This window comes from Canis lupus, chromosome 2 (genome assembly GCF_003254725.2).
Source record: "Canis lupus dingo isolate Sandy chromosome 2, ASM325472v2, whole genome shotgun sequence".
In the NCBI taxonomy this organism is placed as follows: Eukaryota; Metazoa; Chordata; class Mammalia; order Carnivora; family Canidae; genus Canis; species Canis lupus.
The window spans coordinates 45,420,253-45,446,788 of NC_064244.1; the positions used below are offsets into that span (position 1 = coordinate 45,420,253).

The 26,536-nt window shown below is 38.1% G+C and overlaps 1 protein-coding gene and 1 long non-coding RNA gene across 23 annotated transcripts in view; one reads left to right on the plus strand and one right to left on the minus strand.

Moving 5' to 3' along the window:
• The window catches only part of PDE4D (phosphodiesterase 4D), a 1,438,885-nt gene that overhangs the window by 955,805 nt on the left and 456,544 nt on the right, over positions 1 to 26,536 (minus strand). The gene's annotated exons all lie outside the window — the stretch shown is intronic.
• The window catches only part of LOC112660653 (uncharacterized), a 119,922-nt gene that overhangs the window by 32,206 nt on the left and 61,180 nt on the right, over positions 1 to 26,536 (plus strand). The gene's annotated exons all lie outside the window — the stretch shown is intronic.

Here is a 26,536-nt window from a genome sequence, read left to right on the forward strand (position 1 = left end):
ATGCATATTAACTGATATTCTCAGTATTTTCTCTCACTGCTCCTCCCAGAATTTTCTGTAAACCTAATTATTTGGTTTGCAGGGTATTAGTCACTGTTGTGCAGTTTCTAAAAATTTGGTTTGTTGATTCCATTTGGTAAGAAAATTGGTATCAGAAGAATGTTAAAATGTTAAATAGGAAAGGAGATTCACTAATATAGTTTGGTTATTAAATTTGGGCTACTTTTAATCATGCCATATTGTGTAAGATTGGATGAATGACTTGAGCTGGATGAATATAATAGTAATACAATTTTTTTTCAGAAAAAAAATATATACATATTTGAGCTCTCTTTGCACCTAATGCTATCCTAGATCCTGGGAATTTCACCCTGGATAAAGTAGACATAGTTTTATCCTTAGAATATTTACATTTGCCAAGAAACTGCTTCAAAAATTTTTGTTTGTTTTATTTTCCTTGATTTTTCTCAGGGCATCCAACAACTTAGTAAAACTAGATAATTTTGCAAAATGCAGCATTTTTAATGTTCATTATTTTAGATAAAATTGTAATAAAATAAGAGAATAAGAAAGCTTATACTACCACTAGATGCATTCTTGCTCAAGCAAACAAAAAACAGTATTCCTAGAGTTTTCTAATTCAACCACAAATTATTTCCTTGGGAATAAAAAAGCCATCATAATTTTTTTAAAAATCCTAAGTATTATTAGTTCATTTATTTTTCCTACTTCTAACAAATTGGGTCACATGGGATTATGTATTGATCCAATTTCCCCCCAAGGTCTGAACACCCTCATTCAACCATTTTTAGGTAAAATTGCGGTGATGGTTTTCACAGAGTGTGACAAATTATAACATAGTATAGAAGTTTGGCTAGTTGAATGGAGATGTCATAATGTGAATAATTTGAGACTCCCCTTATTTACATGTGACAAAAATGACAGCATCAGTCTCAAAAAAGATCATTATTTGTATTTCTTAATTGAAAATGCCCTTTTTTACTATTTCCATGGGAGTATAAAAAATAAAAAAAAAAAACCTAGCCAGTGGATCAGAAACTCTTTTTATCCCTTACTAGGCAAGTAGACAAGTGAGCCAACAACTCAGCAAGTAGATGAAGTCATTGAAATTTTTGGCAAGAATGGCCTGACAACATGGCATTATGTTTCCATTTGTGATTCTGGCTTGTTTCTCCTATGGGATTCCCTATATACAGCTCATTAGTGCCTTTAAAAATTATTTGAGTGCCCACATGTATTTGTGAATTTGCTTCCAAAGAATAAGGCAACACCAAGAAGAAAAAGTACAGATAAGCTAAACTCAGTGGATGTGATTTGCTGTCTTTAATTCACTCCAATTCATATGTGAAAGTGATAAATTCAATGGATAAAATTTCAGGCCTTATCTTTTGGTTATCACTTTCCCTCAACGTCTACATGAATTCATGACTGATGAGTCATTCTCTTCAGCTGTTTTCCCAGTTTTTATTTCTGGCCCCTATACAACCCATTTTCCACACAGCAGGCAAAGAAATCATTTAAAAATCTCCATCAGATCATTAATCACCTTGTTTAAAGTCCTTGATATTTTGCTGGGGCATTTAAAACAAAATCTACTTTGTGGCACAGTCTGCCAGGCCTCTGCTCATTCTTTCAATTCATTTTGTACCATAATTCCCTAGACCTCTTTTTCTTCTCTGTAGTAGCTTCCTTATATCCAAAGGTCTTTACACGTGCAGTATTTTTCTCAGGTCACTTCTCCCCCAAGTGACCACCCCCGCCCAAGCCTTAACTCAGCTGTATCCTCCTAGTTATTCAAAAGCTACTTTAACCATATCATCTCACCCCCCACCACTCTAAACTTCATGTTTTACTTCCATCATAGTACTTATTTTCTGAACTATCCTATTTTTTTTAATTACTTGCCTGTAATCTGTTTCCCTCTCACTATACTGTAAGCTCCAAGACAGGCTTTATTTCTTTAAATTTTTTTTTTAAATTTTTTATTTATTTATGATAGGCACACAGTGAGAGAGAGAGAGGCAGAGACACAGGCAGAGGGAGAAGCAGGCTCCATGCACCGGGAGCCTGACGTGGGATTCGATCCCGGGTCTCCAGGATCGCGCCCTGGGCCAAAGGCAGGCGCCAAACCGCTGCGCCACCCAGGGATCCCGCAGGCTTTATTTCAATCATAGGCATATCGCTAGTGTCTGAAATGGTGTCTAGTATAGACTGGGTACTCAGCAAAGAATTGTTGATTAAGTAGATGAATATAGCAGAATCTTGCCCATTAATGAATGAATCAGGAAGAAATTTAAGCATGATTAGATAACAGAGTAGAATACAGAATCTACACATTTAAAAAATAAAACACACGATTACTAAGGAAATGTTGCACTTTGTTTTTTTTTGTTTTGTTTTTTTAAGATTTTATTTATTTATTCATAGAGAAACACACAGAATGAGAGAGAGAGGCAGAGACACAAGCAGAGGGAGAAGCAGGCTCCATGCAGAGAGCCTGACGTGGGACTCAATCCAGGGTCTCCAGGATCACGCCCCGGGCTGCAGGCGGCGCTAAACCGCTGCGCCGCCAGGGCTGCCCAGAAATGTTGCACTTTGAACTATGCCTCCAAATAATCTGGATTAAAAATTTAGTCTTCTCTGTTATTCTGGATATGTGAATATGTTGGAAAATTCTGATAATCTGTGCTCTGTATTCTATCCCTGATAATATCATGTCCTCAACGGTTATTAACTTCTAAGCGGAGAATCCTTAAATATTCCTCTCGGTGTTCATGCTCTGTCTGCCCAAACACATCATCGTTCCTCAGAGACAGATCCTCTTTCTCTGTTCCTTATTTTAGTCAGGCTGGTACCATCCCAGGAATTCTCTTTGTCTCTTTCCTCTATCTTCTGTATTTCTTCCTTTCCTCTCAACACGCACATTGGCATATACTTCAAATCTGACCCTTTGTTTCTATATCCACTACCAATGTCCCTCATTGCTTGCTAAATTATTGTTAAATGTTTCTAAATGGTCTTCATTGGTATAATTGTTTCCTCCCTTCAATCCATCTGTCCCTAAATCATAGCTTTGTTCATTTCACTCAACTCAAAACTTTCCATGGTTGCCAATGACTGCAGAAAGTAATCCCAATCTCCGAGCATAAAAATGAGCACCCTCATCCCTGGGTGGCGCAGTGATTTGGCGCCTGCCTTTGGCCCAGGGCGCGATCCTGGAGACCCGGAATCGAATCCCATGTCAGGCTCCCGGTGCATGGAGCCTGCTTCTCCCTCTGCCTATGTCTCTGCCTCTCTCTCTCTCTGTGACTATCATAAATAAATAGAAATTTTAAAAAAATGAGCACACTCCATAAAATGCCCCTGACAGATGTTTCCAGTTTCTAGTTTATAATCCTCAGCCACCCCCTTTCCTCCAACAAATCTTTGCATTAAAAACTCTCCATGACTCAACATTCTACCAATAGCCTCTGTATTTTTGTCACCACTGAGCTTTGCTCTCTATATTATCTCTACCCAGTATGCCCTTCCCATGACCTCTGCATTCTGGACACTTAACACAGGTTGAATTTGCCAAGTAAATAAACCCCTGTCCTTCTTTCAAGGCCAAGCCTATGACAACTTCTCCATGAAATCTACCCCAATACCTCCAGCCAGATTACTCTCTCCCTCCCCTAAGCTTCTATTGTACTTGATAGCTCTATCTTAGTATTTTAAGAATACTCTGCTTTCCAATATAACTGGTTCGGTACATAACTGTCCTTCCCAGTAAACTGAAATTTTTATGATGGCTAGGACTATTGCCAATCCATGAAGAATTCTTCCATAGCACAGATGAGGTTAAGTGAAGGTGACTGTTGAAGTCAAGATGAGGATACAGTGTTGTGGAGGTGGTGGTAAGAAGGTAAGGTGGTGAGGATGTGGTACATGAGGTGAGCTGTGTGTGATGGTAGTGGTATGGAAGTCCCAGCATTATCCTTGGTGATGTGGAAATATTTCACACTGTGAATTATATTTTCCACGTTTGACTACCAAAATCCTGAATCAATCTAAATGTGGGCACCAAGCTGCTCTTAGAACATAAAGTGAGGTTATATAATCATCCCAATCATCATCCATTAATATCTAAAGCACTTGGTGGAAGCCTTGGGCAAAAATAAAGAGCAAATAATCTAATTAATTCCTCTGTCCTAAAGCCCTAACTGCACAGACTTCCCTTCAATAACCATGAGCCAAACTGTACTCAAAGAATAGGTTGATATTGAGGATCAGAAGAGCTGAAAACTGTAAGTTTTGCAGCAAAACATTTGTTCCCATATTCAGATGAAAAATAATGTCTACTCAAATTTGGAATCTACATAAACTAAAACTAAAACAACTATATAATTTTTCAAATAAATATGGTCCACAATCCTATTTATAGATAATGTGGCATATTAAAATCCAATGCTTTTGTCAAAATTATTATAAAATAATGTAGAACATAAACATTTAATGGACAACTCCGAGTCCTTTACATTTTATTTCTGAAAAAGAAAATATTTCCTTATATTCAGAGATATGTATCTTCCTTGACATCTTTAGTATCTTTTGAAATTTATTTGGGGAAGCAGGTAGGAAGATTATCAACCATGATTAAAGAAACTCTGCTTTTTATTCCATAGATACCAGAAGAAACCTTTTAACAAACATTAATTATAAATAAAATTTTTTAGTGTGTTTCATGTAGCAAATAGATCTTAAAGGAAATTAAACATTACAGGGGCTATTTCCTTCCCTCTATTTCTCTACCCTATCAGTTCCCACCACATCCTGACATTGTACGTAATTCAAAATAAGTGTAATGAAAATACAGAAGCCAAAAAACAAAACAAAAAAAAAATGGAGCAAGCCAACAGGCTGCTGCAGAGATTCAGAACAGCAGTACTGAGAAACGCAGGGATAATTGACATGTACATTCTTCCTCTAAATCTGTGTTTGAGTCAAAACCAAGTATATTTCAGTCAGCTCACTCTGCCTCGTGAAAAAAGAAAAGTTTATGTATGCTATTTAAATCTAACTTCTTACCTGCTGCTAAACCACTGAGCTTTTTAAGTGAAATTCCACATTTAAAAAGTGTGATATTTATAGTAATACTAAAATACTCATCCAAATTATGCCAAATCTGGATCTATAATGAGGATAGATAAAAGCAAAAAGTATATCAAACAATAGGAGAGGGAGGGGGAGGAGCAAGATGGCGGAAGAGTAGGGTCCCCAAATCACCTGTCTCCACCAAACTACCTAGAAAACCTTCAAATTATCCTGAAAATCTATGAATTCGGCCTGAGATTTAAAGAGAGGCCAGCTGGAATGCTACAGTGAGAAGAGTTCGCGCATCTATCAAGGTAGGAAGACGGGGAAAAAGAAGTAAAGAAACAAAGGCCTCCAAGGGGGAGGGGCCCCGCGAGGAGCCGGGCCGAGGCCGGGGCGAGTGTCCCCAGGACAGGAGAGCCCCGTCCCGGAGGAGCAGGAGCTGCACCGACCTTCCCGGGCGGAAAGGGGCTCGCAGGGAGCTGGAGCAGGACCCAGGAGGGCGGGGATGCCCTCGGGCTCCCGGGGACAGTAACAGCAACTGCGCGCCCAGGAGAGTGCGCCGAGCTCCCTAAGGGCTGCAGCGCGCACGGCGGGACCGGCGGGACCCGGAGCAGCTGAAGGGGCTCGGGCGGCGGCTCCGCGGAGGGGGCTGCGCGGCCCCGGGAGCAGCTCGGAGGGGCTCGGGCAGGGGAAGAGGCTCCGTGCGGAGGGGCCTGCGCGGTTCCAGGAGCAGCTCGGAGGGGCTTGGGCGGCAGCTCCGCGGAGGGGGCTGCGCGGCCCGGGAGCGCGAATCCAACAGCGCAGGCTCCGGAGCACAGGGCGCCGGGACACAGCCCAGGATCCCGCCTCCCCCGGGACAGGCAGAGGCCGGGAGGGCCCAGGACAGCAAGGACGCTCCTGCCCCAGCTGAGCAGATCAGCGGCCCCGCCCCGGAGCTTCCAGGCCCTGCAGATGGAGTTCCTGCCGGAGCTGAATCCAGGTTTCCAGAGCTGCCCCGCCACTGGGGCTGTTCCTCCTGCGGCCTCACGGGGTAAACAACCCCCACCGAGCCCTGCACCAGGCAGGGGCACAGCAGCTCCCCCAACTGCTAACACCTGAAAATCAGCACAGCAGGCCCCTCCCCCAGAACACCAGCTAGACGGACAACTTCCAGGAGAAGCCAAGGGACTTAAAGTACACAGAATCAGAAGATACTCCCCGGTGGTTCTTTTTTTGTTTGTTTGTTTTTGTTTTTGTTTTTGTTTTGTTTTGCTTTTTGATTTGTTTCCTTCCCCCACCCCCTTTTTTTTCTCCTTTCTTTTTCTTTCTCTTTTTCTTCTTTTTTTTTTCGTTTTTTTTTTTCTTTTTCTTCCCTTTTTTTTTCTCTTTCTCTTTTCTTTCCTTCTTTCTCTCCTCTCTTTTTCTCTTTTTCCCAATACAACTTGCTTTTGGCCACTCTGCACTGAGCAAAATGACTAGAAGGAAAACCTCACCTCAAAAGAAAGAATCAGAAACAGTCCTCTCTCCCACAGAGTTACAAAATCTGGATTACAATTCAATGTCAGAAAGCCAATTCAGAAGCACTATTACACAGCTACTGGTGGCTCTAGAAAAAAGTATAAAGGACTCAAGAGACTTCATGACTGCAGAATTCAGAGCTAATCAGGCAGAAATTAAAAATCAATTGAATGAGATGCAATCCAAACTAGAAGTCCTAACGACGAGGGTTAACGAGGTGGAAGAACGAGTGAGTGACATAGAAGACAAGTTGATAGCAAAGAGGGAAACTGAGGAAAAAAGAGACAAACAATTAAAAGACCATGAAGATAGATTAAGGGAAATAAACGACAGCCTGAGGAAGAAAAACCTACGTTTAATTGGGGTTCCCGAGGGCGCCGAAAGGGACAGAGGGCCAGAATATGTATTTGAACAAATTCTAGCTGAAAACTTTCCTAATCTGGGAAGGGAAACAGGCATTCAGATCCAGGAAATAGAGAGATCCCCCCCTAAAATCAATAAAAACCGTTCAACACCTCGACATTTAATTGTGAAGCTTGCAAATTCCAAAGATAAGGAGAAGATCCTTAAAGCAGCAAGAGACAAGAAATCCCTGACTTTTATGGGGAGGAGTATTAGGGTAACAGCAGACCTCTCCACAGACACCTGGCAGGCCAGAAAGGGCTGGCAGGATATATTCAGGGTCCTAAATGAGAAGAACATGCAACCAAGAATACTTTATACAGCAAGGCTCTCATTCAAAATGGAAGGAGAGATAAAGAGCTTCCAAGACAGGCAGCAACTAAAAGAATATGTGACCTCCAAACCAGCTCTGCAAGAAATTTTAAGGGGGCCTCTTAAAATTCCCCTTTAAGAAGAAGTTCAGTGGAACAGTCCACAAAAACAAAGACTGAATAGATATCATGATGACACTAAACTCATATCTCTCAATAGTAACTCTGAATGTGAACGGGCTTAATGACCCCATCAAAAGGCGCAGGGTTTCAGACTGGATAAAAAAGCAGGACCCATCTATTTGCTGTCTACAAGAGACTCATTTTAGACAGAAGGACACCTACAGCCTGAAAATAAAAGGTTGGAGAACCATTTACCATTCGAATGGTCCTCAAAAGAAAGCAGGGGTAGCCATCCTTATATCAGATAAACTAAAATTTACCCCAAAGACTGTAGTGAGAGATGAAGAGGGACACTATATCATACTTAAAGGATCTATTCAACAAGAGGACTTAACAATCCTCAATATATATGCTCCGAATGTGGGAGCTGCCAAATATATAAATCAATTATTAACCAAAGTGAAGAAATACTTAGATAATAATACACTTATACTTGGTGACTTCAATCTAGCTCTTTCTATACTCGATAGGTCTTCTAAGCAAAACAGCTCCAAAGAAACGAGAGCTTTAAATGATACACTGGACCAGATGGATTTCACAGATATCTACAGAACTTTACATCCAAACTCAACTGAATACACATTCTTCTCAAGCGCACATGGAACTTTCTCCAGAATAGACCACATATTGGGTCACAAATCGGGTCTGAACCGATACCAAAAGATTGGGATTGTCCCCTGCATATTCTCGGACCATAATGCCTTGAAATTAGAACTAAATCACAACAAGAAGTTTGGAAGGACCTCAAACACATGGAGGTTAAGGACCATCCTGCTAAAAGATAAAAGGGTCAACCAGGAAATTAAGGAAGAATTAAAAAGATTCATGGAAACTAATGAGAATGAAGATACAACCGTTCAAAATCTTTGGGATGCAGCAAAAGCAGTCCTAAGGGGGAAATACATCGCAATACAAGCATCCATTCAAAAACTGGAAAGAACTCAAATACAAAAGCTAACCTTACACATAAAGGAGCTAGAGAAAAAACAGCAAATAGATCCTACACCCAAGAGAAGAAGGGAGTTAATAAAGATTCGAGCAGAACTCAACGAAATTGAGACCAGAAGAACTGTGGAACAGATCAACAGAACCAGGAGTTGGTTCTTTGAAAGAATTAATAAGATAGATAAACCATTAGCCAGCCTTATTAAAAAGAAGAGAGAGAAGACTCAAATTAATAAAATCATGAATGAGAAAGGAGAGATCACTACCAACACCAAGGAAATACAAACGATTTTAAAAACATATTATGAACAGCTATACGCCAATAAATTAGGCAATCTAGAAGAAATGGACGCATTCCTGGAAAGCCACAAACTACCAAAACTGGAAAAGGAAGAAATAGAAAACCTGAACAGGCCAATAACCAGGGAGGAAATTGAAGCAGTCATCAAAAACCTCCCAAGACACAAGAGTCCAGGGCCAGATGGCTTCCCAGGAGAATTTTATCAAACGTTTAAAGAAGAAATCATACCTATTCTCCTAAAGCTGTTTGGAAAGATAGAAAGAGATGGAGTACTTCCAAATTCGTTCTATGAAGCCAGCATCACCTTAATTCCAAAGCCAGACAAAGACCCCGCCAAAAAGGAGAATTACAGACCAATATCCCTGATGAACATGGATGCAAAAATTCTCAACAAGATACTGGCCAATAGGATCCAACAGTACATTAAGAAAATTATTCACCGTGACCAAGTAGGATTTATCCCTGGGACACAAGGCTGGTTCAACACCCGTAAAACAATCAATGTGATTCATCATATCAGCAAGAGAAAAACCAAGAACCATATGATCCTCTCATTGGATGCAGAGAAAGCATTTGACAAAATACAGCATCCATTCCTGATTAAAACTCTTCAGAGTGTAGGGATAGAGGGAACATTCCTCGACATCTTAAAAGCCATCTATGAAAAGCCCACAGCAAATATCATTCTCAATGGGGAAGCACTGGGAGCCTTTCCCCTAAGATCAGGAACAAGACAGGGATGTCCACTCTCACCACTGCTATTCAACATAGTACTGGAAGTCCTAGCCTCAGCAATCAGACAACAAAAAGACATTAAAGGCATTCAAATTGGCAAAGAAGAAGTCAAACTCTCCCTCTTCGCCGATGACATGATACTCTACATAGAAAACCCAAAAGTCTCCACCCCAAGATTGCTAGAACTCATACAGCAATTCGGTAGCGTGGCAGGATACAAAATCAATGCCCAGAAGTCAGTGGCATTTCTATACACTAACAATGAGACTGAAGAAAGAGAAATTAAGGAGTCAATCCCATTTACAATTGCACCCAAAAGCATAAGATACCTAGGAATAAACCTCACCAAAGATGTAAAGGATCTATACCCTCAAAACTATAGAACACTTCTGAAAGAAATTGAGGAAGACACAAAGAGATGGAAAAATATTCCATGCTCATGGATTGGCAGAATTAATATTGTGAAAATGTCAATGTTACCCAGGGCAATATACACGTTTAATACAATCCCTATCAAAATACCATGGACTTTCTTCAGAGAGTTAGAACAAATTATTTTAAGATTTGTGTGGAATCAGAAAAGACCCCGAATAGCCAGGGGAATTTTAAAAAAGAAAACCATATCTGGGGGCATCACAATGCCAGATTTCAGGTTGTACTACAAAGCTGTGGTCATCAAGACAGTGTGGTACTGGCACAAAAACAGACACATAGATCAGTGGAACAGAATAGAGAATCCAGAAGTGGACCCTGAACTTTATGGGCAACTAATATTCGATAAAGGAGGAAAGACTATCCATTGGAAGAAAGACAGTCTCTTCAATAAATGGTGCTGGGAAAATTGGACATCCACATGCAGAAGAATGAAACTAGACCACTCTCTTTCACCATACACAAAGATAAACTCAAAATGGATGAAAGATCTAAATGTGAGACAAGATTCCATCAAAATCCTAGAGAAGAACACAGGCAACACCCTTTTTGAACTCGGCCATAGTAACTTCTTGCAAGATACATCCACAAAGGCAAAAGAAACAAAAGCAAAAATGAACTATTGGGACTTCATCAAGATAAGAAGCTTTTGCACAGCAAAGGATACAGTCAACAAAACTCAAAGACAACCTACAGAATGGGAGAAGATATTTGCAAATGACATATCAGATAAAGGGCTAGTTTCCAAGATCTATAAAGAACTTATTAAACTCAACACCAAAGAAACAAACAATCCAATCATGAAATGGGCAAAAGACATGAACAGAAATCTCACAGAGGAAGACATAGACATGGCCAACATGCATATGAGAAAATGCTCTGCATCACTTGCCATCAGGGAAATACAAATCAAAACTACAATGAGATACCACCTCACACCAGTGAGAATGGGGAAAATTAACAAGGCAGGAAACAACAAATGTTGGAGAGGATGCGGAGAAAAGGGAACCCTCTTACACTGTTGGTGGGAATGTGAACTGGTGCAGCCACTCTGGAAAACTGTGTGGAGGTTCCTCAAACACTTAAAAATATACCTGCCCTACGACCCAGCAATTGCACTGTTGGGGATTTACCCCAAAGATACAAATGCAATGAAACGCCGGGACACCTGCACCCCGATGTTTCTAGCAGCAATGGCCACGATAGCCAAACTGTGGAAGGAGCCTCGGTGTCCAACGAAAGATGAATGGATAAAGAAGATGTGGTTTATGTATACAATGGAATATTACTCAGCTATTAGAAATGACAAATACCCACCATTTGCTTCAACGTGGATGGAACTGGAGGGTATTATGCTGAGTGAAGTAAGTCAGTCGGAGAAGGACAAACATTATATGTTCTCATTCATTTGGGGAATATAAATAATAGTGAAAGGGAAAATAAGGGAAGGGAGAAGAAATGTGTGGGAAATATCAGAAAGGGAGACAGAACGTAAAGACTGCTAACTCTGGGAAATGAACTAGGGGTGGTAGAAGGGGAGGAGGGCGGGGGGTGGGAGTGAATGGGTGACGGGCACTGGGTATTATTCTGTATGTTAGTAAATTGAACACCAATACATCATGTCCAGGTGAAAAAAAAAAAAAAAAAAAAAACAATAAGAGAGGGAAATTGTATGTCATTCACTACCAGTTGCAATAACTGGAATTATGTAGTCCTTAGACAAAATGCTCAAAACCGGATATAATTGCATATATAAGAAATATACTATATACTAACAGTGAAGTTAAAGCAAATTGTAAGTAATAATAAAAATCACCTTTACTTTCTAGCTATTATCTAAGGAAGTGTTTTATTATCAGCTAGTTAGTGAAAGACATTATAAATGATCTTTTTAATAGAGCTTTGGAAATAGAATTTGGTAATTCAGAGACATACAGTAAAATCTTATTATAGATTAAGCTGTATTTAAGAAATATGATGACTCTGATGAATATAATGGCCAAAGGAACTAATGATTTATTGGAGAGAATATAAATCTATTCTTAGGCTGTAGTAAGTTGACATTTATTCATTTCATTTGGTAAATGTGTACAGTAACACTGAATAATTCAGGCTTTTTACTTTGGTAAAACTTAACCTCATAATTTCTACTTCTCTATCATGTTCTTATCTGTAGAATTACAGTATTTTTAATTTCTCGCTGATGACATCAAAACACTCTATTTTCTGAGCCATTCCAAAACTAAAAAGGGTAAGACAGTGTATACTCATTTGTTCTCAATGAAAAAGATGCTCATTCCCATAATATGTTAGTTTGGTATCATACAGAACACACTGTGAGCTTTAGAATAGTACAGACATGTGTTCAAATTGCCCCCCTTCTAGGGAAGTCATTTAACCTCTCTGAGCTGGATCTTCTGAGCTGGTATAGTATGGATAATTTACTGTATAAGATAGTTTTGAGAATCGAATGAGATAACATATGTGAAGCACCTGCCATATAGCTTTCCACACAGCAGTCATTTAAAACATATTATCCCCACCCCTCCAGGCTACTTTGTCACAAGTCCTTTTTAGGTGAGCATGTTAAGCAAAAGATGGCACATAAGCTTGTTAAACTTTATTGCTATTCAGAATTCCTCAAACAGAAGAACTACATCTGTCTTTGAAATCCATATTGCATATTTTAAAGAAAGGCAGTTCTTCTTCTTCTAAAATATTTGTCTTTGCAGGTAGAAACTTAATATGTAATTTAAAGCAGAAAACTTCATTTAGCAACATTCTGTGAGTAAGCCATAGTTGCTACTGCCAAATAAAATATCTGTGTATCAAGTCTCTGACTCCTATGACAGTGCTATTGTGATTAGAAATTATCTCCAGGTTTCCCAAAACAAATATCTAGGTAAAGGTCTGCCCAAAGTCTCTCCCTCCCAGTATACTTTTAACTGAGTTTATATCCACTGAGATCTACACATCACTGGTAAAGTGTCTCACTTTTCATCTGTGCTATTTTGGTGAAGCACCAATTTTCCTTGAGAGACTGTCAGCATTTCCTTTCACTGTCAAAATTCTCTTTGGTTATATACTGGGAACCAAAACATAAAAATCCTCAGCGATTTATCACCAGTGTTTGATAACTACCAGTGATCATTTCAGGTTTTGAAGAGTTTTGCAGTAGGAATTTCAAAGAAAAGACATTCAAACCTCTCTTACAAAGTTACTATTGATGGTTCTACATGAAATAGTTTTTCTTGGTTATCCTACCATTCCTACATTCAGGAACTCAAAACATACTCTAATAAAATAGTGAAGAAAATGGTAAATTTTATGTTGTGTATTTTTTACCATAATAAAGAGTAAATTATATTAGCTAGCTCTAAGATCTCACTAGTTAAGTAATTGTCATAAGCCTTAACTATTAATCTCAGTATTAGTTAATTTTACCCATCTCACAGGCTGAGGTGCCCTTCATTTTTTTTTTTTGTGCCCTTCATTTTTGATGACACCCTGACTACTTAGAAAGTCTGTCCCTTAGCATGTTGCAAATCCATGTGGGCTTTCTGGAGGGAAGCATTTTCACACCATCTGGATGAGTCGAAGGAACATGTCACATCCCAGTTATCAATACAACTTCTAGAAGTCATGTGGTGAAAGTACAGCACAGAGAGAAATTTGGCAATAGGCACATGGGATTAAAAATTTTTCTGATTTTCTCCACTAAAAGTATGTCTAGGGTATCATTCTTGGATGAAATAAAAATAATATATATTGTTATCTCACAATCCTTTTCATGAGTTATAGGTAAAGGACTACAAGGTTTCAAAGAAGTCTTAAGGCTACTTTCTTTACTAGCAGACTTTATCTTACAAACTGGTCTTTCAGAGGATACATAAGAATACTTTAGGTGGAGAAGATGTCAAAAGGGTAATATTGTGGGAGGGGTAGGAGTGGGTAAGAAGAGCCTATATGCAAAAACAAAAACAAAAATCATGTAGGTGAAGGAGAGTTTCGGGGGCTGGTTATGAGTTCAACTTTTAGAAATAGGGTTATGGATGGGAAATGTATAGGTTTCCCATTGCCTCCACAACCAATTACCACAACTTAGTGGCTTAAAACAGCACAGATTTATTCTCTTATACTTTGGGGGTCAGAAATCCAAAATAAGTTTTATAGAGCTAAAAGTAAGATTTTGGCAGGCTTGTTTCTTTCTGTAGATGCCAGGGGGTAATCTGTACATCTCATAGCTTCTAGAGGCTACCAACACTCCTTGGCTTGTGGCCACACCACACCAATTTCTACTTGTGCTGTCACAGTGCCTTCTTACATCTCTTACCTCTTTGTCTCTCTTACAAAAGGCCTATTTTGATTATATTTAAGGCCTCGCTGAATCATTGAGCATCCTCTCCCATCCCAAGATCCTTAAATTAATCATATCTGTAAAGTCCTTTTTGCCATGTAAGGTAATATATTCATGAATATATTAGAATATGGACATATTTTGGGAGCCATTATTCAGCCTACCATGGGAGGTAATAAAAGTTATGATAATATCTATCATTACTACACATAATTCATGACACTAGATGCTTTACATGCATTGCATCCCATAACTCTTTCTCTGCCTCTCTGCAATATGGCAATGATTAAAGATGATATTTAAAATATTTAAGAACTTGTACATCAGGGCATCGAGCAATCAGATTGGATTCCAGACATAGTCCTGGAGCCATCACAACTGTATAACCAAGAGAGTTCCACGTGGTCCCAGGAAAACATTCTGGAAAGCCATAATGTGCAAATGTCAGCCTACTGATTAAATTATCAGCCTGAGTAGTAGTTTACTGGGCACCTACTGGAGGCAGGGCCTCTGCAAGTCTTTTTTACATGCATTAACACAATTAATGCTTACTTTAAGTTTCTTGGAGAGAGACCGTTATCACTATTTTACAGATGAAGAAAATAAGGCTCAGAGCAATAAAATCACTTGCCCATGTTCATAGTGAGATTCACTGTGACAACCAGGAGCCAAATCCTGTGTGATTGTGATTTTCCTCTTCCTTCCATCAGGTTATACTGAGTCTTTTCAAAAATTAAATATAATAATATAATCTAGACATACCTAAGGATTGTCCAAACAATATGATGGTCTGTATAATGAATTAGATTCATGAAAATAATGTAGTGAGCCCTTCTTCAATGACAAGAGTTTAGTGTGGCCACCTCTGCTCTTCAACAGAGAGGGTCTAATAATCATATCAAATGACTCACTCAGCTCTTGGGAAGGAAGAGCCCAGAAAGGCTCATTTCCACAACTGCATTGCAAAGGGCATCTAAGTGGTACCATGTGGGCCTCCCAAGCATGGGGCTTGGCACAAGAAAGTCTTTGGCTGTCTAATATCCCTACCACTGGCTTTTCTGCCAGTGCCACATATCATTCCCAAGATATTCAATCTAATTTTTAAAGTTATGCAGCAGTAAAATTAGTTATATCCTTCTTAGTTTGCTTAGGCCTACAGAATTTAATAGCCACCAACAATATAAGACATTGACTGATGAGTTACAAAATAGAATTTGACTGGAAATATCACAGTCATCAACTCTCATCGTTACTTGAAAGTATCATATTCATTTTTGTTTGATATGCAACAAATGTATTTATGTGAACCTGACAGAATTTTTGCTAGTTTTCAAAGAAACTATGAGAAATCAAATGCAAAGTCATAAGATAAATACATATATTTCAAATCATGGGTTATCACTGCAGTCAGGTGCAAATGTCTTACTATTCATGCACATATTCTTATATGGACACTTAGCACATGATAATTTAACACACCTATCAGCACTTCAAGGTATCACAAGGAAGTTCTCTTTTCAGCAACATCGGGTCCCCTGACATATGGTAATTCCTGTATTTGATAAAGAAGGGTATATGCTCATCAGCAGAGTGCATCACAGTAACTCAAACAGTGTGGCTGATGAGATAGGGAAAGGTGTTGGTAAATTTACACTGGCCATTAACCTAATCATTTATTCAACTTTCTCTGCAAACTCTCATGAATATATCCAAAAGGGAATATATATTCATACTTTAATATCTTGTTAAAAGAACATCGGGGAATTCAAAAAATTCTTGGAATTCTAGGGGGAAAAAATGAAGAAATCCTGTCTCCTTTATGACATAACACTGAAGTCAGTGTTGTTACCCCATCAAAGAGACCAAGCAAGAGCTTTTGTTGCCTAGTTACCCTCATGTCCTCACAGGCCTGGGTGCCTAACTTGCGTAAATGAATTCAATCCAGAAAATGATCCCCAACTTGGACACTTCAGGGTTTACTCAAACCAAACAGTGTTTTGTTTATAAATGGTCTTAGAATTTCATTCATTCCTTTAGGGTGAGGACAAGAAGGAGAGACACAGAGGACATGAAGCAGAAATCCAAAATGTATATACTATGTCTAAATATTTTAATTTATGATAAACCTTAATGTCATCTTTGGTTTCAAGGATGGAAATTCACTGTGAGGTATTATCTGAGGCCAGAAAAATCCAATGTACTTCAATTACCTGCATGCTACGTTAATTCAGATAGGATATTATTTAGGGTCTTCTGTCATAGTAAAAAACCAAAGCAGGAATATAATCATGTTAATGCCATTTTGTGGGTAGGGATGGGGAAAGAGAAAGCAATTATAAAATCCTAAAGCTTAGGGAGTCAGAGAATATTATAAGCATTATAAATTAAAATGTTTAGTGCCTACAAATTCACTTTTAATAGATGTAAAAAGTGTAGAACTAAAAAGCTTAGTTGAACATTTTTCCAAGCTATTCTCATAACATTTCAACAGAGAAATAAAGGATGAGCATTTTTATTTCCATTTTATAGGCAAGAGATCTTTACATAAAGTTTTAAGTTTCATAAATTGTCCCTAATTTGTCTTAGCTTAAAATTAGAGATTAATTTATAAATTTATCATTGGCTCTCACTAATAGCACATCTTCTACTCTAAGCCCATTTATTTATTCATTGATTTACTCATTCATTGGTCCTATTAATATTTATTATTACTATTTTGTGCCAATGGCTATGCTATGTCTCAAAAATTCAAGAGTGAACAATGCTCTCTACCTTGATAAAGCTTCTAGTGAAAGGGAGAATACAGATTTTAGACAAATAATTCCAAAAACAATTAATTAAATTAAATGAATATTATAAAAGAGACAGCACATTCTGAAAGCACAGGACTCCTAACCTTTTTAGGTACATTAATTTTCACTTGAAGAAATCAAAGCTAGTACCAAAGTATGGAATATAAATGGCAAGATTTTATTCTGACATGTTTTCAGTCTTAAAGGGATTTCTTAAATACTACTAAAAGATCTTTTTTTATTTTATTTTAATTACAGTATAGTTAACATATAGAACACTACAATATCTTAAGATGACTACTTTTAGTATTATACAAATTGATACACAAAAGTTAAACAATCAAAATGAAATATAAATGATATATTATATCACCATTATTTTGAAGATTGAGGAAGAATTAGTAGGTTCCACATTTTTCTTGCAAGTCATACCTATTTTTTAAAAAGCCTATATACTATAATCATCTTGGCATGATTGTCTAAGATGTCTCTGACCCCGAAACCATGTAATCCTGTGTATTTAGTTTAATCCACACCAAAATAATTCTGTACAATTTCTGATTTTAAGACACTTTCTAGGCTTATCAAAAACCTACAGATGTCCTTTCTTCAGCAGTAAAATTATACCCTGAGGAATTATACCACTGTATTGAAGTTTCTTCATTGTCTTTTGGATGATGACAAACAACCAGATGCAGCACGATGGTGGTTCAGGCGGCCACACTTAATATCCTGGAACATACTATATATGTTGTAGAAAATAAACTCTGATTATATTTTAAGTGCTATATTTTATCATTCATTTAGAAATAGATTTTGAATGCCTAATCCACTCTATTCACCAAACCGCAAACAGGTCCTCTTTGAAGTTACCTGTCTTTACTTCTTGAGGTGAATTCCTTAAATTTCACAAAGTACAACACTGGATTCATTTACCAATCTGTAGCTTCTATCAGCCACAAATTTCCTATTTTATTAGAATCTAAGCATAATTCTCTTTGATTTTTTCTAATATAAAGACATAGTTCACCATACACACACACAGGAATCAATACCTCTTTTTTGGTACAAGTGTATTGTATAAAAGGACAAACGTGCTAATGTCACCAGCAGAACACAAGCTGCAGCCTGCTTTTTTCATAGTGAAGTGAGACGTCATCATCTGTCTTTACCCTCTCATCCATTTTTTTCTGTTAATAAAAGGTAAATGCTGATGAGCCTGCTGGGTGGCTGAAGACTCCACCTTTGGACACAGAATGACAATATCCTAATTAAAGTTGCGTACAGCTACATTCCATGTCATTTATTTTATTGTAACTTTGACCAAATGAATTAATCAGCTCTCATTTTGATTATATCCAACTATTACGCAGAGCCTTACACTTCATGGACATTTTATCCATGTTCTTAATCATTCAAATTGGCATTTAGGGTATGAGGTAATAAAAAGCAGAATGACCAATTATATATTATTGGTATAGGTGATATTATGTGTATGTTCATTCAAGACTAATGTCACCTTATAATGACCTATTTCACAATGCCAGAGTCAGTCCCTAAGTAATTTGTCAGATAATAAACACTGGCATTAACTCTCTCAATACCCTAAATGTGCACTCTTGTTTCATTAACTTCAAGACATATGAGGTAATATTTTAAGCAATAAGGTGCTTTTAGCTTCTTTAACATTCCTACTTAAAATTAGATGAACCTGGAATTCTTTAATAACTGAAATTTCATAAAGAAAACTCCCTTCTCTCTATGAAGTAGAATACTTTATTTTAGCTGAACAAAGTAGGAACGCCTGGGTGGCTCAGTGGTTAAGCATCTGCCTTTGGCTCAGGTTGGATCCTGGGGGCCTGGGATCTAATCCCGTATCAGGCTCCCCATAGGGAACCTGCTACTCCTTCTGCCTGTGTCTCTGCCTCTCTCTGTGTGTCTCTCATGAATATATAAATAAAATCTTAAAAAAAAGAATAAAATAAAGTCTTAAAAATATAATTTAAAATAACAGAGGCCAATACATATACATATATATATATATACACACACACACACACACACATATTGTCCCCTGTGTTATTTTATATATATACATGAATATGTATATTATATAGCTACACACAAAATATACATATATCTATGGTGTCTATATCCCACTGGTTTAAAAGTGAAAATGTTGGTTGGTGGTCTTGTGTTTGGCTTATTTCTATTTTTTTTAAGATTTTATTTATTTATTCATGATAGACCTAGAGAGAGAGAGAGAGAGAGAGAGAGAGAGAGGGGCAGAGACACAGGCAGAGGGAGAAGCAGGCTCCATGCAGGGAGTCTGACGGGACTCGATCCCGGGTCTCCAGGATCACGCCCTGGGCTGAAGGTGGCGCTAAACCACTGAGCCATCCGGGCTGCCCATGGCTTATTTCTTCTTAGAATTTTGTACCTATAATCATAATTCTTTACAGTACTTTTAGGGTACTGTTGTCCAGAGCTTCCCTTTCTGTTGGGAAAAAGATGAATCACTCTTGGTCACATCTTAGCCACCCGCTAAGAGCAAACCATACATAGGGGAAAGCATAGGCAACCAGAGACCCTTTTGTGCCTTGCCAGGACAAGGTTACAAACCTATTACATGGAATACAATTTTAATGGTAACATTTGAAAATAACCAAATTCTCAACCAAAGGATGCTCATTAAGACCATAGCCTTTTCGGGCAGCCCCGGTGGCGCAGTGGTTTAGCGCCTCCTGAAGCCCGGGGTGTGATCCTGGAGACCTGGGATCGAGTCCCACGTCAGGCTCCCTGCATGGAGCCTGCTTCTCCCTCTGCCTGTGTCTCTGTCTCTCTCTCTCTCTCTCTCTGTGTGTGTCTCATGAATAAATAAAATTCTTAAAAAAAAAAAAAAAAAAGAAGACCATAGCCTTTTCACTTTAAGTATTTTCTCCTAAATAAGCATATTTGGTTCTATATCAAATGTTATTCTCTTGCCTGGGTTATTTCCACCTACAGGAAACACACAAAACAAAACAAATTAAAACAAAGACTGTGGGGAAAGGGAGTAAGATTGGACAACTAACACATTCCTAAGACATTCTAAAATTTAGCTCTGTCCAAAATGCTACAATATTCATAGACGGCAAGAAGCAACTCAACAAATATAAAGAGGTAATTACAGTTGTGAAGTCATTATCAAGGAGTAAGAAGAGGGGGAAAAGGTTCATGTAGGACATCACAAAGATCAGTGGCATCCACAAATACAGTCATATATTCCAAACTGCCTATTATTTAGCTTTCTCAGAAGGCTAACAGCTCTTGGAGGGAAGGGACCATACACCTTTTGATTGAGTAGGATTCTCTTATATCATATTATAGACTGAAAATATCTGTTACATTTACTATCTTAAAAAAAAAAAAAAGCTGTAGTATAAAATCACAAAAAAATAAAACCTTAGTAGTCTACCAATGAAATTTCTGCTCACACAGAGGTACTTCCCTCTGCTGTTTCATGTAAGCTCCAAACACTTAGAAACAATGACACATTTGCATAGGAGTCTGTGCAGAGAGAGAGAACAAGGGGAAATCAGTGTGGCTAATGTCTTTAAGGTGTGCACACATCTCTGTAGTTCATTTCTCACACCTTCCTTCAAACCAAAGATAAATAAATTATAAAAACTGGTCTAGGGCAGGCCTGGTGGCTTAGCAGTTTGGCGCCGCCTTCAGCCCAGAGTATGATCCTGGGGACCCAGGATCAAGTCCCACGTCGGGCTCCCTGCGTGGAGCCTGCTTCTCCCTCTGCCTGTGTCTCTGTATCTCTCATAAATAAATAAACAAAATCTAAAAAAAAATACTGGTCTAAAACAACCCAGCCCAGTCTCCTTTCCAGTAACAATAATTGTATATATAAAAAACTGCATATATAGTATATCACACATGATGTATTATATATAATAAAATATGCATATATTGCACATATAAAAGTAGCTAGGTACCATGCCTTGTCCTAAGCACTTTCATATGTTTTCTCACTTCATCCACATAATAACTCTTAGGCAGTAGAAAGAATTATCCATAAAAGATAAGAAAATTGAAAGAGCCTAAAGTTAGGTGACTTCCCCAAGGTGAACCAGTAAGTTGTGGAGCTAGGCCTCAAAGCCAGGAAGTTTGACCGCAGAGCCTGTGCTGTGATCCTCTACTCTATGCCATCCGCATCAAATACCACAGCATGGAGAGGGTGATAACAGAAAAAAGCAAAATCATTTACAAATGGGAAAAGAAAAGGTAAAAGTTTAACAATGAAACCAAGATGGAGGGGAGGTAAGAGATGAGAGGTAAAGAAGGGAAGAAAAGAAAAGTGAATAAAGACAATATACAAACACTAATAAAAGAAGGAAGTACCATGAACTTCCGTATCCTCGCTGTACAATTTTCCTAATGAAACCATAGGGTGATAAGAAGCCCTTCAGTGGCTGCTCATTGCCTTTCAACTGATTTCAGTATAAAACCTGGGTAACTGCCATGTCAAAAACTTGTAAAAGTACCAATTTATGTATGAATCATATTCTGACTTCTCCTCCTAAAAAATGCCTGACTTCTTCATTGTCAGTAAAATACGGAGTCTTCCTTGAAGTCATCATCACTGCATTTTCTAGCTCAACTCAAAATACAAAAGATCACTGGCCTATATTAAATGTCTTTTCCAGGGTGGAAAAGGGTAGCTCAGTGGTTGAGCATCTGCCTTTGGCTCAGGTCGCAATCCTGGGGGTCCTGGGATCTAATCCTGCATCGAGCTCCTCACAGGGAGCTTGCCTCTCCCTCTGCCTGTGTCTCTGCCTCTCTCTCTCTCTCTCTCTCTCTCATGAATAAATAAATAAAAATCTTTAAAAAAAATAAATGTCTTTTCCAAATGAGGCTTATAGGCAATACTGAGAATTGGAAGCATGAACCCCCCAAATAGAAGTTTATACTGAAACTCTGCTCTATGTCTGTCATATATGAATGACAGAGAAAGAGGAGGAGCAGCAGCAGTGACACAATTCATAGAAAGTACATGGCCAACATCAGTGATCAGTGTGTGAATTTCCCCTGCAAGAGAGACAGCAGAGTGTTTAGATTAGGTGACTGTGCTGTAAGTGAGCTCTGAATAATCACAGATTCTTCTCATTCTATGATTCTATGTATCTCTAATTTGAAAGCACAATGATATATTCCAAAAGAGAAGTTAAGGGGCTCAAGTTCTGAGCTCTGCTCTCAATGTTTGGCAACTTACCTTATCTTTCTGGCCCGAGTTTCTGTCTCTTTAAAATAAAGTATCCTTTCCAGTTTTTAGACTATGACTTTTCATTTACAACTGCATTTGGTGGTCAACATTTTGCACATGCAAGCTGTCATGTGTGCACAGCAGCATACATGCATGTGTATGCAGACACACAAATTTCTACTTTGATATTATGACTTTCTATGGATGGGGAGAACTTACACCCATTTTATTAAAGTTCAGTGTTTATCTAAAGATTTCGTTGGATAGCACATTTAACATCTCACCAGAAAACCTTTCTTACATATATAAATAATTGTTTTAGAATTGAAATTTTAGCCATACTTTAAGATGAATAAAAATAGTGGGCTCAAAAAAAAAAAATAGTGGGCTCTTCTATGATAGAGATAGGTAATTGAATGACAGCTCATGCTTGATGAAAGCAAAGTCTTTGCACAGAAGAAATTAGAAACTAACGGACACTGAGATGATGACAGGAAAAGGTATGAAGGTGTTATGCAAGATTGAGATAGAGACTGGTAATCAATCCAGCAAATATCCAAAAGTTTAGAACTTGAAAAGTAACAAAACACAAGTGTTAGGATATGCTTATCTTCACATGCAGTCATGTGGGTCATCTGCAATGAGGCATCTGAAAGCTCATATGCCTTAGAGGCCTAAAGTATGTTGGTAGAATTTAGTCATGAGAAAACTTTAAAAGAACGTCATAAAATCAACAGAAATTGGCAACAAAAATTTTCCCAAAATGAAACTGAGGCTATAGATCCTCAAAAACCAGGAGGCTGGGGATCCCTGGGTGGCGCAGCAGTTTGGCGCCTGCCTTTGGCCCAGGGCGCGATCCTGGAGACCCGGGATCGAATCCCACGTCGGGCTCCCGGTGCATGGAGCCTGCTTCTCCCTCTGCCTGTGTCTCTGCCTCTCTCTCTCTCTCTGTATGACTATCATAAAACAAACAAACAAAAAAAAAAAAACAAAAACAAACCCAGGAGGGTAGTTTCTTGCCCCTTCCACGAAGAATATTCTACAGGACTCTTCTTCTGTCATGCATCTATTAAAATTTAGTGTTTCTAGGATCCCAGCCCACCTCACTTTCACAGAATAAACTCATTCACTCTTACAGATTTAACAGCAGCTTCTATCTGATGACTTCTATGTATGTACCTCCAGCTGCAACGTGTACACTTCAATGCTTACCAGTCTTTGCAGACTGTGTGTCTCACAGGAAACTCAAAGGCAACATGCTCAAATTTAACTATCTTCCCCCTCAAACCAGCTCATGTTTTTTTAAGATTTTATTTTTAAGTAATCTCTGCACCCATCGTGGGGCTTGAACTCACAACCCCAAAACCAAGAGTCACATACTTCACTCAATGAACCAGCCAGGCTACTCTTGTCCTATTTTCTTCTCTCCCCACCCCCAACAGTACAATCATCCACCCAGGAAACCTAGCTAGAATTACAGACATCATTCCTGTCTCTCACTCTCAGCAACCAAAGAAGCAGCAAGTAATACTGATTTTTACTTTCTAATTTTTTAGATCTAATGTACCTTGCCTCCTTTCTGGCCACCTTTGGACAGGTTCTGAGGTCTTACTTTGGCTATTAAAACATTTTAATTGATCTTTTGCCTCTTAAACTTGTTTTTTGTGCAACCAACAGAGTAATCTTTGAAAAGCACAATTCCATCCATTTCTCTCCCTTGCTGAACATACTTCAGTATCTTTTGAGCCCTTTGAGCCCCTCCCACCCTGAGCATCACAACAGGATTATTAGTTCCTTTGGAGCTGATCCCTCTCAGCCAGCCCCTCTGGTTTATTTCTCATTGCTCCATGACGTATTGTTTTGTTTTAGCAACACTAAAATACTCAGATTCCTCCACATACCTGGCCTTAGCTAATATACCTGTGATTCCAATATGCACTCTTTGCCCCCCAAACCATGAAACCCTCCTTCAATCTATCCTTTATCAACCAAAATAAATCTTTCACATCTGTAAATAGCCAGCTCTGCTAATACCTCCTCTCAGAAGCGTTTCCTCATTCGCTTCCTCCTCAATAACCCTTTCCCAGCCCTAGGGTACTATCTCTAGCTTCCATTTAGAATATTATATTGCTCTTATTTTCTTATTTCTGGGCTGGTCTCTCTCACTAACTAGCTGTGAGACCACTGAAGTCAGATTATTTGATGAGCACACTGTCTTCCACTCCATAAATACTGAGTTAAATAACTAACATAAAAATAATACCAAATTCCTAACTTCAGTGTTTTGTTCTTGGATTTAGATGAGGTCTGGATATAGGTACTTATAATGAAGGCCATTTTTTCATCTGAAGGGAAGGAGATGACATATTCACAAAGAAGTTAAGTTACATAATTCTCATTTCTAGGTTTGGAACACAGTATTACAACTGACTGTAATCATGTTGATATAAAATGTTTGTACAAGTATGACTGTTCTGGACAGAAACTTAGTAAGATTCTCCAAATCTGCTGTTTTACAGATTGTTGGGTTTAGATCCTCTGTTTGAAGTATAGAAAAATCACAAGGAAATACCCTACAACTGACCCTCAGTTAGCCAAACCCATGAAAAAGCAAGGGGCCAAAAGTTGATGTTTAAAGGTCACCTGAGGGCACCTGGGTGGTGCAGTCAGTTAAGCAACTGACTCGTGTTTCAGCTCAGATCATGATCTCAGGGTCCTGAGATTGAACCCGCCTTAGACTCAGTGCTCAGCATGGAGTCTGCTTGAGATTTTCTCTTCCTGTCCCTCTGCTCCTCCCACTTTTGCATGCGCTCTCTCTCTCAAATAAGTGAATAAATCTTTAAAATAAAATAAAATAAAATAAAGGACATTTGAAAAAGTGGTGAGATTTTAAAAGCTCCTGAACGTGTAACTAAAGCTCTGAGCACTTTAAGTGACGGTGATTGCTCTCACTCCTGTATCAGAATCATTAAAATTCCACTTGAGTATGATAAAAATGAGTAGTGTAATAAACTGTGGACACTCCTGGTTTTATTTTTATTTACTTTTTTGCATTTAATCTGCTGATTTTATATTATACTAAGAGAAGACAATTCTATAAGCAGTCTCCTAAACCAAAATAATGAAAAGTGAAGAAAGAAAGAAAGAAAGAAAGAAAGAAAGAAAGAAAGAAAGAAAGGAAAGGAAGAAAGCCTTCAGAGTTAAATGATAAATCCCCTTAAGAGTTATTTATCCTTTATAAAATATTCCTCTTTTTGTTTTGGGATTTTAGCACTATTATTGTGAACATTGTCTATCCAAATATATAAAGATATAAATGAAAGTAAAATCCTCAGAAAATGCCATCTATACTCTTAACTTGTTTCCTGGGGGAAGAAAAGATAAAATAAATAAGACCTACTAAAAAGTATTTCTATAAGAAGCTCTTTTATGGAATGAAGCTAACAGGGAACTGGTGAAAGATCATAAATGTTAGAATACTCCATAATAACATCTGCAAGGTTACTGTTAAAATACAATGAAGGAGTCTATATAGCCAGCCTCTTAATCCCCTGTAACATTTTAGAGACAAAAAGTACAAGCCAGGATTGCCATTAATATGATAGATAGATGCCATATGATAATACCATAATAGGAAAATCTTCCTTGTTTGTTTTTATGAAGAAAAATAAATTTCCAAATCACAGTTATTTATTGTTATAGAATCCTGAATGGTTACCTTAACTCATATCTTCATGTTGAAAAAAAGCGCACACACATACACACATATACATTTTATTGAACGGATGCCTTCCATATCGGTACACTGTTTCTAGCCTCTGTGGGAAACTAGAAACAACGATGAAATTAGAAATTCTACCTATCCTCATATTATCCAATATGTATAATTTTTTTCAATAAGAGTGTACTTCTTAAAAAAAAAAAGAATGTACTTCTTTTCTTCATGATACTGCAATGGCAGGTACATGGCATTATGCATTTGGCAAAACCCATAATACACTGAAAATTTTGCTACGAACTGTTCGCTTTTGTGTTGTGGGCATCTGAGAACATTAGTGGCAACTGTCTGTAATCTTTGCACCTCCTGGTTTCTTAAATTCTGCTAGCAGCCTTCCTAATTCCCTAATTCTGAGCTCTTGGGATAACTGCATAAGTTGATAATTATTTGTATCATATGCTGTCCTATGTGAAATTCCTAGAATATGGTTGTATATATTTATTATCTCTCCC